Source organism: Erythrolamprus reginae, chromosome 10 (assembly GCF_031021105.1).
Source record: "Erythrolamprus reginae isolate rEryReg1 chromosome 10, rEryReg1.hap1, whole genome shotgun sequence".
Classification (NCBI taxonomy): Eukaryota; Metazoa; Chordata; class Lepidosauria; order Squamata; family Dipsadidae; genus Erythrolamprus; species Erythrolamprus reginae.
Window position 1 is genome coordinate 12,639,938 of NC_091959.1, and position 11,185 is coordinate 12,651,122.

An 11,185-nucleotide genomic window follows, 5' to 3' on the forward strand; every position below is an offset into this window, starting at 1 on the left:
AAATTTTGAGTAGTTTGGAGAACCAGTAGTAGAAGTTTGGAGTAGTTTGGAGAACCAGTAGTGGGAATTTTAAGTAGTTTGGAGAATAGGTAATGAAAATTTTGAGTAGTTCGGAAAACTAGTAGTGGAAATTTTGAGTAGTTCGGCGAACTGGTAGTGGGAATTTTGAGTAGTTTGGAGAACCAGTAGTGGAAATTTTGAGCAGTTCGGCGAATCAGCAAATATTACCTCTGACTGGCCCTGGCCCTATCTATTTTCTGCCTCCAAAGTCCCACCTGATTGAGAGGAAATGAGGATTTTGCAGTATCCTTCCCCTGCCATGCCCACCAAGCCATGCACACAGAACCGGTAGTAAAAAAAAATTTGATTCCCACCACTGGTGTGTTCATTGAGAATTTTGGGTCCAAATATTAGAGACCAAATGTATATATAGATGACAAAAAAACCTGATTTAACTGTTATCAAAAGTTGAAGTTGGCTTGTAAGCCAACGTAGCCACCTTATCTGTTCCAGACCCTGACTTGCGAGAGATCAAACAGTTCTTCACTTTAATTTAAGAAAGGAAGAGACCCAAAGACTGGCTCTAATTCTTAGGAGAACAATTCTTAAGCCACATATTAGCTAGTGAGAACTAACAGCAGAGACTGCCGTGACTTTCTAATTTTATCAAAAAGAAGTCATTTCTTATTTTAAAAGAAAGTTAAAGACTTGATTAAAAAAAATATCAGAGAGCCATTGAATGTTATCACGTTAATAGGGAGATAAGGCTCAGCGCTGCTTTGTCTAATCTGCCTTCCAAGTATATCTTGAATTTTAACTTCCATCAAACCCGTTTTGGGGAAGGAAAGATATCGAGCAATGTGCTAGCTGGGAGGGACAGCACCTTGTCTCCGTCCGTCTCTTGAATTAGGGAAATCTGATTTAGAGAGACAAAAGATAAAGCTGATTAATTTACCTTGATATGAGAGCAAAAAGAAACACCTTTGTTCCAACCACGTGAGGCATTGACTCTGAAGCAAACTGTCTTCACATGTTTTAAAACTTTTGCTGCTATTGTTAAGCATTTTTTATGCTTCCGTTGGGAGGGCAATGCATATTTTTAGAGAAAATTATCTTGCTTCCGAGGAGGTTCACAACAAACCAGGACAGTTTGGAGTAAGACAAAGATGTGACAAATAATATTAAATTAGATTAGATTGTGTGATTGGATGCACAAGAGATTTGTCTTTGGCACATATGCTCTCAGTATACATTAAAAAAAAGATATATTAAGAATCATAAGGTACAACACTTAATGATAGTCATAATGTACAAATAAGCAATCAAATCATACTAGAAAACAATCAATATAAATTGTAAGGATATAATATCCATGAGACTCAGACTTCTATAATAAGACAATGCCAAATGTCAGATGTATAGTCATTTAGTTAGTTTTAGGCAGGTGGAATATTGATTTAGAAACATTTTTTAAAAATACGCAGATAAATAACAATAATTTTACTTCATTTATTACACTTCTTGACTATTCAACCAATTTAGGTACAGTAGAGTTGTGTCCAAAGTTATGGAATGAATAACAAAGTTTTTGCCCAAACCTAATTTTGGAAATTTGGTGTTTACAAAAAAAAAATGGCATGGAAGGAAAAATTAGCCGCAGAAAAACAATAACACCACAGTGGCTTGAGTGGGTATTCAAAATAGGTATGTAAAAATCCTTCAAAGCTTCATATTCAGCAAATAATAATAATAATAATAATAATAATAATAATAACAACAACAACAACAACAACAACAACAACAACAGAGTTGGAAGGGACCTTAGAGGTCTTCTAGTCCAACCCCCTACTTAGGCAGGAAACCCTACACTACTTCAGACAGATGGTTATCCAACATCTGCTTACAAACTTCCACCGTTGGAGCATTCACAACTTCTGGAGGCAACTTCTGTTGCACTGATCAACTGTTCTGACTGTCAGGAAATTTCTCCTTAGTTCTAAGTTACTTCTCTCCTTGATGAATCTTTTGGGATGAATGGGATATTTTATTTTATTTTTAATATTAGTTTTCTATGCATGTGTATTGTGCTGCATTCGTTATGTTGTACACCACCCTGAGTCATCTGAGAAGGGCGGCATATTATTATTATTATTATTATTATTATTATTATTATTATTATTATTATTATTACTATTATTATTATTATCATTAATTAGATTTGTATGCCGCCCCCTCTCCGAGGACTCGGAGCAGCATAGAAATCTAATAAATAAATAGATAAAATAAATGGGTCAAAGCAGAGCAGTGAGATATCGACAGCTCAGTATGAACCTGCAAGGCCGAATGCTAAAGACTGGGACTTGTGAAGGGACTGGTTTATTTGCATCTTACTAGCAGAAGCAAGAAGGACGGTGAAAATGAGAGCTTCGCTGCCTCCCCTCTCTAAAGAACAAAAAAAGAGGACTATCTTGCATGAACAAGACACTTTGCAATGCAAATCTGGGATTTGCTGCCAGCAATGCAACAGTTAAGAAAGGGCCCAGGAGCTGTCCATGGTGGCTCTACAGTTTTCCAAGACTCTTCCCCAGTCAATGAATTGGCTGTAACACCCACAAACTCTGAACACAGAAGGTGCTGAGTGACAGAAGTTCGCCAACATCACTGCAAAGCCTTTACCTGGCTAAATCTGAATATCCTGAGATGAAACTAATTTTCCTAATTTGGTGCCTTCCAGAAACTCTGGACTACAACTCCCATGACGCTGAGTAGAGACCGAGTAACAGCAGCTGTTGTCTGATGCAACCAATTCATTTCTCTGGCATGAAATAAAGCTGCTCTCCAGTTCTTTCCTTAAGCTCTCTCTATTTATCTCCCTTTCTAGATTGTAACCTTAAAGAACTTTAATTCTTTATACAACTCTTAAGTTCTTTTCTAATACTAAACCAAAGCGGAGAAGAGATTCCGCTTTAATTTTCAAGGTGTCTTGGCAAACCTAAGATTTTTAATACATGAATGCAGGGTTAACTGAAAATATAAGTTGCATCTACATTGACCTGAAGTTGACAAAGAAGTACAGACGTTCCCTGAGGATAAATAGCACAATTGTCATAACAACTGTGTGTGACACATGGGGTCCAAAGATGGGTGTAGTTGTAGCTAAGGAACATAAGCGTAACTCTCACAGTCACCCTTGGCTTGTGTGGGTCAGTCAAAGACATTTGGTCAATCACTGTGGAAAAAAATAAAGTATCCATTGGATTGAACCAACGTGGCTCTCAAGAGCCAGAGATTCTACCAAGTAATTGGTTTTGCAGCCAGCAAAAATCAAAGGGAGGGATTAATTGATTTATTGAACCAAGCCACTATGTGGTTTTGTCAGTTGGCTTAAGGTGATGCGGGAATCTCAGTTAATAAGGTCTGTAAACCATGGTTTTTGAAAACTCAGCATGCCAGGTGAATCTAGCCATTTGTGGCCTACTCGATCAAACTCCAAAAACAATAGCACCTTTTGAGACAGGGGTAGGCAAAGATGGTTCTTCTATGACTTGTGGACTTCAACTCCCAGAATTCCTGAGCCAATCATGCTAACTCAGGAATTCTGGGAGTTGAAGTCCACATGTCACAGGAGAGCCAACATTGCCAACCTCTGGTTTGAGATGTTTTCCTCGCAAGCTTTTCAAAACCAGGATTTTTTAGGGCTGTCAGGGAAAAGAGACTGACCAGATTATCCAAAGGAAAACAAAACCAAACTAAAATATTGCTGAATAACATTTTTTTAAAATCCAAGAGTAAAACCAACCGGCTTTGATCCAATACAAATCATCACACTAATTTCATCCCTCACATTGATTTGCATTTGTAATTCAGATCAGATCTGTGATCTAAACCAAACTGTTTTGATCGGATCCAGAAAAGAAAGGTATTTTGATTTAAAAGCATTCTGTTCACTTTGACACACTAAATCCATAATTTTATGTGAAGGGATGATTCAACTGAAATACCTCCAAACTGATTCTGAGTCAAAGCTTTACACGGCTCTTGTGAAAATTGGACAAACCATTTCAGGAACAGAATTAGCACAGTCCTGTTCCAACTATATATAAACAACCTACGTTCTAAAATTTATACATCCAGGCTTTAGTCTTAGTCAACAACAACAACAAAAAGAATAACACGTGTACAAACATTTCAAGAACAAATCCACATTCAAAAAGACCAAGCTAAGGCTGAAGTTGCACAATACAGTAGATTAAGTTAAAATCACTTAGCCTTTAAAGTAATGTGTAGTTTGACCCCCATGTTTATGTTGAAAAACCAGCAAGACTATTTTTGATTTAAGCAACCTACAAATTCAAGAAAGGCATGCACGCCTGGTGCACAAGTTGCGGCCCTATTTGGACTGGGAGTCACTGCTCACAGTCACTCATGCCCTCATCACCTCGAGGCTCGACTACTGTAATGCTCTCTACATGGGGCTACCTTTGAAAAGTGTTCGGAAACTTCAGATCGTGCAGAATGCAGCTGCGAGAGCTATCATGGGCTTTCCTAAATATGCCCATGTTACACCAACACTCCACAGTCTGCATTGGTTGCCGATCAGTTTCCGGTCACAATTCAAAGTGTTGGTCATCACCTATAAAGCCCTTCATGGCACCGGACCAGGGTATCTACGAGCCCGCCTTCTGCTGCATGAATCCCAGCGACCGGTTAGGTCCCACAGAGTGGGCCTTCTCTGGGTCCCGTCAACAAAACAATGTTGTTTGGCAGGGCCCAGGGGAAAAGCCTTCTCTGTGGCGGCCCCGACTCTCTGGAACCAACTCCCCCTGGAGATTAGAATTGCCCCCACCCTCCTTGCCTTTCGTAAGCTGCTTAAAACCCACCTCTGCCATCAGGCATGGGGGAACTTAGATATTCTTTCCCCCTAGGCCTTTACAATTTATGCATGTTATGTTTGTTTGTAGAGAGGTTTGGTTTTACAATAAGGGTTTTTTAGTTGTTTTAGTATTGGATTTATATGATGTTTTTTATTACTGTTGTTAGCCGCCCCGAGTCTACGGAGAGGGGTGGCATACAAATCCAATAAATAATAATAATAATAATAATAATAATAATAATAATAATAATAATAATAATAATAATTTTAAAAAATGATCATTCTGTAATTTACCTTACTTAAGATGCAGGATGATTTTTCTACCCAGGAAGTTCATGAGAAGAAGTCTCGTCTCCAGGGTTACACACTGGGCTGAAGAATCGCCAACTGCCACAGCTGCTACGTGGCATGGAATTCCCAAAGTGTTTCACTTTCACACAAGAATCTGAGTGTCAAAATGATCTGTAGCCATCTTCTGGGCAGATGTGGCACCAAGAATCCAAACATCAAGGCCACGATTCATCCAAAACCTTCTAGAGTTGTGACAGTCAAACCGGAGTCCCCAATGTGTCCAACCAGAAGCCGCACACTTCTACAATGCTTTCTTGGTCACACCTAGGAATATTTTTGCCACGGCTTTTCACATCATCTCCTTCCAACACTTTCCTGCAGAGACAAATGATACAATGCAGACAAGGCTCAGAATCTGTTATAAAATATGGGACAAGTCAATGGTATGACTGGTTGAATCAAAAGAAATACGGTGGTACCTCTACCCAAGAATGCCTTTACTTACAAATTTTTCTACATAAGAACCAGGTGTTCAAGATTTTTTTGCCTCTTCTGAAGAACCATTTTCCACTTACAAACCCAAGCCTCTGAAACTGTAACTGGAAAAGGCAGAGAGAAGCCTCCATGGGGCCTCTCTAGGAATCTCTTGGGAGGAAATGGAACTGGAAAAGGCGTGGAAAAGCCTCCGTGGGGCCTCTCTAGGAATTTTCTGGGAGGAAACAGAGCCAGAAAAGGCGGGGAGAAGCCTCCATGGGGCCTCTCTAGGAATCTCTTGGGAGGAAATGGAGCTGGAAAAGGCGTGGAAAAGCCTCTGTGGGGCCTCTCTAGGAATTTTCTGGGAGGAAACAGAGCCGGAAAAAGCAGGGAGAAGCCTCCATGGGGCCTCTCTAGGAATCTCTTGGGAGGAAACAGGGTCTCCACCCTCCCTGTGGTTTCCCCAATCACACACATTATTTGATTTTACATTGATTCCTAAGGGAAAAATTGCTGCTTCTTACAAATTTTTCTACTTAAGAACCTGGTCATGGAACGAATTAAGTTTGTAAGTAGAGGTACCTCTGTATTTAAAAACATAAAGCTCACATAAATACTACCTACTACTTATAAGAAATACTGAATGCATTTATAGATATGTAATCTTACAATCCTATTGAAAAGAATGATTGATAAAAACAACCACGTGTACAAGAGTAAAAACAGCTACTTAAAGCAGTTACTCAAAGACTGTGCAAATAATGATAATCAACATATTAGTTGAGTCTGTCTCTTTCTCTTCTCTTTTTCACTTTTCTTTCTTTCCTATACTTTCTCTCTCTCTTCTTTTCTCCCTTTTCTTCCCTCTTTTTTTTGCTTGTTTTTGCATTTGACTATTTTTGTCTGTTTTTTTTAATGCAAATAACTAATAAAGATATTTAAAAAACAAAACAAAAAAAGAATTCCACCATCCTTCAAGAGGACTTGAAGAATGAGTGGTTCTTTAGATCATCTGCAAAGATCACAACCCCTAGAAGGGAAGGCAAAATATCATAATTACTGTCCCCTGAGTAGTGCAAGTAAGTCAATTCCAAGTTTGGGACATTCCAGGTGAGTGGACCATCTCCCAGAATTCCGCAGCCCAGCCTAGCTGAAAATTCTGGAAGTTAAAGGCACACATCTGGAAGTTGCCAGGATTGGAGAATGCCAGGACAAAGATTTCTAAAAGCTGCCATTCAGCCTGTCACAATTTGAATTTTTGTGGCTGCTACTGTTGCACTTTTACTAGAGAGTCATAACAAACCGAGTCATTCAGTTGCAATTTCAGCTTCTGCATCTGCGATACAAGATTAATGCTGACTTGGCCCAAAGGCTCTACATTCCTAAAGGAATTACTATGCGGTGATATAACAGAGATAATCCAGTTATATCATATGAAGATAAATCACCTTCCAGTGGAGCTCAATTCCAAGTGATTTTATAAACACATTTTATAAGTGCATCCCGACAATTGTTTTGGCAACACTATGGAAGTGATTTGTTGCTTTTTTCCCCTTCTTCTTCCATTGGCTAAAGCGCTAAAGATTTTTAATGACCTTCCATTCACAACCTAATAAAACGGGGCTTAGTATCTGCAAATACCATCTACATTTGTTTGTTTGTTTGTTTGTTTGTTTGTTCTATCTATCTATCTATCTATCTATCTATCTATCTATCTATCTATCTACCTACCTACCTACCTATCTATCTATCTATCTATCTATCTATTTATTGGATTTGTATGCCACTCTTCTCCATAGACTCAGGGTGGCTAACAACAGTGGTAAAAACAACATGCGACAATCCAATACTAAAACAGCTAAAAACCCTTATTATAAAAACAATCATACATACAAACATACCATGCATAAATTGTACAAGCCTAGGGGGAAAGAATATCTCAGTTCCCCCATGCCTGACGGCAGAGGTGGGTTTTAAGGAGCTTACGAAAGGCAAGGAGGGTGGGGGCTATTCTAATCTCTGGGGGGAATTGGTTCCAGAGGGCCGGGGCTGCCACAGAGAAGGCTCTTCCCCTGGGTCCTGCCAAACAACATTGTTTAGTCGACGGGATCCGGAGAAGGCCCACTCTGTGGGACCTAACTGGTCGCTGGGATTCGTGCGGCAGAAGGTGGTCACGGAGATAATCTGGTCCGGTGCCATGAAGGGCTTTGTTCATGGTTTATAATGTGGCATTCGCAAGAGCTTACTATGGCATAGGAACCATGGGCCCAGATTAAAAGTGGTTTGTCCAGCATCACATGCCAAACAAGGCTGTGCTTCGCACTCACATTAAAAACATCAAGCAGCCCTTCTTAAAGGCTAAGAGTTAAGGATCAGCTTTAAACATCAAATTAAAAAATAGCTGAAGTTAGAAACTTTGGAGAATATTAAGCACTCAAGTAAAACATGCATCACCACCTCTCCTTTGCCCTTCATTCATCTGCCTTGGGGGTTTCTCCCAGTGTTAGTGCTGGGATCAGCCTATTAAGAGGCTCGGTCAGAAGCCAAGCAGGGGGCGGGCAGAATCCTTAACAATAACAACAGAGTTAGAGGGACTTTGGAGGTCTTCTAGTCCAACCCCCTGCTCAGGCAGGAAACCCTACACTACTTCAGACAGATGGTTATCCAACATCTTCTTAAAAACTTCCAGTGTTGGAGCATTCACAACTTCTGGAGGCAAGCTGTTCCCCTGGTTAATTGTTCTAACTGTCAGAAAATTTCTCCTGAGTTCTAAGTTGCTTCTCTCCTTGTTTAGTTTCCACCCATTGCTTCTTGTTCTACACCTCAGGTGCTTTGGAGAATAGCCTGACTCCCACTTCTTTGTGTCAACCCCTGAGATATTGGAACACTGCTAGCCATGCCCAGTTCCTGCAACCATTCTTCATATGTTATAGTCTCCAGTCCTCTAATCATATTTGTCGCTCTTCTCTGCACTCTTTCTAGTCTCAACATCCTTTTTGCATTGTGGCGACCAAAACTGAATGCAGTATTCCTAGTGTGGCCTTACCATGGCCTTATAAAGTGGTATTAACACTTGATTCTATCCCTCTGCTAATGCAGCCTAGAACCTTAAAGGAGAGGAAATGGAGAGGAGACCACTAGGAAATCCCAGAGCAGTAAACCCAAAATGGGAAAAGAGGGCAGCGTGAGGGGGGAGGGAAAGGTGACCCCCATCCTTCTTCAAACTGTAGCTTGCAAAAGACTCCCAGGGGCTCGGCTGCTGTCTGTCTGTCTGTCTGTCTGTGTCTCTGTCTCCGTCTGTCTGTCTGTCTGTCTGTCTGTCTGTCTGTCTGTCTGTCTCTCTCTCTCTCTCTCTCTCTCTCTCTCTCTCTCACACACACACACACACACACACACACACACACACACACACACACACACAAGCGCTGCTGAGCCTACCTTTCTGGCTTGGACGAGTGACAGACTGAAAGGCGTCCAGCCTTCCCAACACGGAGCGCTCTCTCGGGGGAACGCGGTCTGTGGTTGTGTCCTGGTTTGTCCCAGAACCAGGTTTGATCCCCATGAGGGGCGTGCAGGCACCTGCGGATAGAAAGAAGGAGACGCGGAAAGCCGCCAAAGGCTGGCTTAACGGGGCAAAAAAGGAAGGTTAGCAGGTTCAACTACTCACCTGTGGACGTTCCGCAAAGTCCGACGAGGTGCGAGGAGAGAAGAGAAACTCGCTTCTTCGGAGGCCGAGGCTGCGACCCTCGGGAGCCACCTGAGCCGACCACACCTGCCCCGCGCAGGTGAGACTCCTTCTCCAAGTCCTACTTGGGGATCCCCCCCCCCGTACGCTTTCCTTAAAGGCGCGCCGGAGTGGAGCTTATCTAGCCGCGCCAGCCGCCACCTACTCAACTCCTGGCCCCGATTTTGGGGAGGGGGCGTCGGAGCATCCTCGGAGCAGGAGGCTCGACTCCGACCCGTCCCGACTCCAATTTGTCAAGAAGCGCGAGAGGCAAACCTTCAATTCCCGCCCCTGCGCTCTGCCTTCGCCGGGAAGATTTGCTTTGGAGTAAGCGCGTAAAAACGCGGTTGATTTCTTTATTTGATTTACCTGCTTGGATTTCTACGCCGCCCTTCTCCGCTGGCTCAGGGCGGCTTACAAAATACAGCAAGAGAATATATACACGCATGCACAGGTGGGCTGCTAAGGCGGAACGGTGACGTGTAGCCCAGGTGCAGGAACAGAATTGCGCTGGACTCCCTTAGCACTTAGAGCCACGGGGGCGAGCACACCTCACCCACCTCTGCACAGATGCAATATGTATATAAAATATACAACTATAGCAAGAGAATATATACAATGCATACAATAGACGCTGCTCAAAAAATAAATAAAGGGAACACTTCAACAACACAATAGAACTCCAAGTAAATCAAACTTGTGTGAAATCTAGCTGTCCACCTAGGAAGAAGCATTGATTGACAATTTCACATACTGCTATGCACATTCAACTTTGTTCAGTCTTCAAGGAGAATATTCCATTCATTCAGATCTAGGCTGTGCCATTTGATCCTTTATTTTTATTTTTTGTATATAATATACAAATATACCAAGATAATATATACAATATATATACTATATATAAAATATACAAATATACCAAGAGAAACCCAAACCTAAAACTAACATTACGACCCCAAAGATGTAAAAAACAGGCATTTCCCCTCCACCCCATTCATTCTAACTACAAGCAGGCAACCAACTCCGGGTTCATCTCTTTACTTCGGGTTTGCTCCGAAGTAAAGCGAGCGGGAGCCACTGCGCTGCGGCGAATCCAACGGCGACGGCGCCCCCTGGCGGCGATGTCCGGCGGGTGGGCACGCGTGCCAGCGGCTCTTAAACCTTACCTAGCCGCGCAGAGATCCACGAGCGCAAAAAACAGCCAAGCGGCGCGTAAAGTTGCCTTTCCCTTTACCTCCTTTCCTCCTTCGGGGCAGAAACGGCTTAGGAGGCTCCGGCTTGGAGGATCCTGGAAAGCGGCTGCCCTCTGGGGTTGGCTGGGATGGCGAGTGAGCGAGTAGCTCTCCTGCAACGCTCCGGTGCCCGGCTTTTTTTTTTCCCCCTCCTCTGCCCGGCGGCCACCAGTCCGGCTTATTTATAGGATTACCGGAGCGCTCTTGCCTCGGCTCCTCCCCGCCGGTGACGCCTCCTGGCACGCCGGGCATCTTTGCTGGCGCCCGGTGGAAGAAGGAGGGGGGGGGAGCCGGTGAAGAGGAGGAGGAGGAGGCGGGAGGCGTGCGATGTGGAGAGGGATGGGGGAAATCCCCAGGCCGGGGTTTGGAGGAACGCCTCTTCTTCTCTCCCCCCGCCTTCTCTCGGCTTCTCCTCCGGTGTAAGCGCTCTCGGTGGCGCTGCTCAGCTTCGACGAAAGAGAGAGAGAGAAAGAGGTTCACACTTTAGCGAAAGGGTCTGGCTGGCTTCTTCCCCCTCCTTGACAAGCTTGGGTTGGCTTAAAAAGCGTGGTTGACCGAGCCTGAGGAAGCTCCGTTGGATGGAGTCCTGGA

General features: G+C 43.0%; 1 long non-coding RNA gene across 1 annotated transcript in view; it reads right to left on the bottom strand.

Moving 5' to 3' along the window:
• The window catches only part of LOC139172847 (uncharacterized), a 77,047-nt gene extending 67,274 nt beyond the window's left edge, over positions 1–9,773 (bottom strand). Inside the window, exons 1-4 of the long non-coding RNA XR_011559941.1 lie at positions 9,306–9,773; positions 9,077–9,217; positions 5,168–5,539; positions 956–1,117 (exon numbers count right to left, since the gene is read on the bottom strand). This is a non-coding gene — a long non-coding RNA (uncharacterized lncRNA). The remainder of the gene's footprint in view (positions 1–955; positions 1,118–5,167; positions 5,540–9,076; positions 9,218–9,305) is intronic.
• Positions 9,774–11,185: the final 1,412 nt, after the last annotated feature.